The sequence below is a fragment of the Diabrotica undecimpunctata genome, chromosome 11 (assembly GCF_040954645.1).
Source record: "Diabrotica undecimpunctata isolate CICGRU chromosome 11, icDiaUnde3, whole genome shotgun sequence".
NCBI classification, from domain to species: Eukaryota; Metazoa; Arthropoda; class Insecta; order Coleoptera; family Chrysomelidae; genus Diabrotica; species Diabrotica undecimpunctata.
Genome location: NC_092813.1, coordinates 8,262,271 through 8,265,569, shown reverse-complemented (window position 1 = coordinate 8,265,569; position 3,299 = coordinate 8,262,271).

Here is a 3,299-nt window from a genome sequence, read left to right as displayed (position 1 = left end):
ATCCGTATTGGCAAGCTTTTTTAATTAAAAAGTGTGATATTTCCATTTCTGAATTCCAAATCGAATGCTTAAAATTACTACTAATTTGCACCATAACGCAACAGTGCAAAAATGTGTAGATAAATTATTACATAAATAATAAACATAATAAAAATTTACTGGAAGCATTTAAGTGATAATCGAATTAACTACGTGACATTATGTATGTTTGATTAACAATGGTATTTCTTACGAACGAAATTTATGATTTAATAAGTGGTGGCGATACATGACACATGTTGTTGACTCCACAAAAGTTACGTCAGTGTTTTGAATTAGGGAATTTTTTAGGGGTTACGTTTTTTTGTTAAACGTATGCTAAAACATATTTACGACGGTCCTCGTTCTGAACTTTCTAAATCAGAGGCAATTAAGGAAATATAATTTTTATCGAAGATACCAAAATCAACCATTTATGCCAGGGGTGAGCAACGTTTTTAATCAAAGGGCCAATTTAAATTTTAAAATTTTTCGGCGTACCATACATAAAGTAGCACTGATTAAAAGGTGAAGTACTACCATATTGAAAATTTTAATGTCTTCGTTCGTCACCGATCACGTTTTTTTACGCCTTCGCTGCAGTTACGAAAAATTCAATTATTATCTTGTATGCTTACCAGTTATAATTGACTGGTACTGTAGAATTCTGTATTTAGATACACCAGTCGCAATAGACTGGTAGTTCTTAAGAAATGTGAGATCTATCTGTCAATTTTTAAAGATTTATGTGTAGTAATAGTTGTATACATACAAGGAATAGGACAAACTTGCTGGAAACTGTATCAGTACCAGACTATTCCTTTTGGTAAAGCAAAAATTGAAATTTTTAAGAAGTGCATATAATATTTTTAAATAAAATAAAACCAAAACTTTTATTGAGAACAAAATACATATTTTTCATAAAATGTAAAAATAACAAATGCTAATTATTATTAGTAAGAATAAGTTTTAAAATTTATACATTGTGTTTAATTTTTTTTTATTATTTAATTTAACGTGCTTGTGACAGCTTCGACCATTAGCACAAGGCACCGTGGATACAATTATACATAAGGTACAATTACATATTATAATATAATATAGTTATATATTATTTAGTAAATTTTCTAGCTTCAGCAACTGGATAGCTGTGATGACTTGGCTCTGGTTCGATAATATATCTGTGATGTCGCCCCTCATGCCCAGTTCTTGGCGTCGTTTATTGTAATCAGGGCAGTCCACAAGGATGTGTAGAACGCTTAGTGGAGATTGGCAATAGTGGCAGATTGGCTTAGGTGTAGAATTCATTAGGTGACCATGTGTAAATCTGGTGTGACCGATACGCAATCTTCTAGTAACAACCATCTCATTTCTAGTTATACCAGGGATAACGAACCGCTCAATCGTCTGATCTATTTGGTGTAAAAATGTAGTGGATTGGTTCCAATGATTCTGCCAGTAATTTCGTACGAGTTACTTTATACTAGTTTTAAGGTCACTGGCAATTTGTATATTACGTGGTGTACAATTGGATACAGCAGCTTCTTTGGCAAAGCGATCGGCGTTGTCGTTACCCATAATCCCGATGTGGGAAGGAATCCATATGATAGTGATATGGATGTCGTGAATGATAAGATTTTGGTAAGTGTCATGGATTTTTTTTACAAGAGAATGATTAGTAAATAGATTATTGATGGACTGGATAAAGGCAAGGGAGTCTGTACAGATGGCAATATGTTGATTCGGTGCTGTACAGAGTTTGAAGGCTTGGTAAATAGCATACAGTTCACCAGTGTGAACGCTGCATGTGGCAGGTATTTGACATGAACTAACGACTGTTTCCGTAGTGGTAACCGCACAACCAACCCCCGTTTCACTCTTTGATGCGTCAGTGTAGAGGACTCGATGGTGGGTTTCTGTCTTACTAAACTTTGTAAGTGACACATTAGATTTCGGTAAAGCTTTGGTCCAAGGAGAATTCTGCGGGATCGGGAGGTGGATAGTTAGGGATAAATTTATATGTGGTATTAAAGTTGGAAGTAGGAGGGCGATAGTGTGTCTGCGTGGAGCAGGAGGGTGAGTACTAGTATAGTTGGGTAATGTCAGCAGTGTGTGTACTGGATTAGAAAGGTTAGCTAGAGTAGAGGCAGCATAAGAAAGGAGGAGATATTGGCGCCTAAGCCAAAGAGTGGGTTCGTTGGCTTCGCGGTAGAGGCTCTCAGCTGGACTGCTACGAAAAGCTCCTAAACAAACAGAGGCGCATAGCAGTATTATATACTGAATTAAAGGTTTGTAAGGATGTTTTGGATGCTGACATATATATATATATATATATATATATATATATATATATATATATATATATATATATATATATATATATATATATATATATATATATATATATATATATATATATATATATATATATATATATATATATATATATATATATATATATATATATCTACGGCATTAAGTGAACTCCGCCCATGTTAAAATTCAGGTTCAATTGAGCTCCGTGGTCAAGTGGATACCGATATACGGAGCTCACTTGACAATTCCGTAATATTGGTTCAGTCGATTCATCAACATGTAGAGTTTAATAATTTATAAAAATTTTTTGGAGCCCGTAAATACCCCTGTATCATAAATGTATATCGTTTAGTTCACGTGTATATATTATAGGGGTCGTTCAGATCTTTTTCATTGTATATTTGAACCATACGTTTATCGGTTTAAGTAAGCTCTGAGAGTTTGGCAACTGTGCGATTATACCGTATATTTTCAACATATACCCTGAACGGTTTATATGGGCTCCTTATTTTTATCTACTATTTGTAGACAGTGTAATGTCATATGCATTACACTGTGTAACAGAGGATATCTTATTACCTGGTATAACTACGTACTAAAAGGTAACTGGTTCTTTAAAAAACAGGTATATAGATACAAAAGGATTTCGGCTTATTATTTAATGGAATGTTCGCTTGCATAGAAAATTTTATTTTTTCTGCATTTTTAGAAATGTTGTTTTTTTATTTAATATAATTTTATTAGTTCAATGCCGAATTCGATGTTTTTTTTTATTACAGAAATTTCGTAATGTATTTTGTTTACGTGAGTATGTCTTTGTACGTTTTATGTAAGTACCCGATTAATAAAAACTACTTTTATTTCATCTACTCTTCTGCGATATCTTGTATAAAGCTTTTTTATTATTTTAGTTCTGGTCTTATTTGTATACTCATATGATATCTCGATAGAAGGTTATCTCAAAA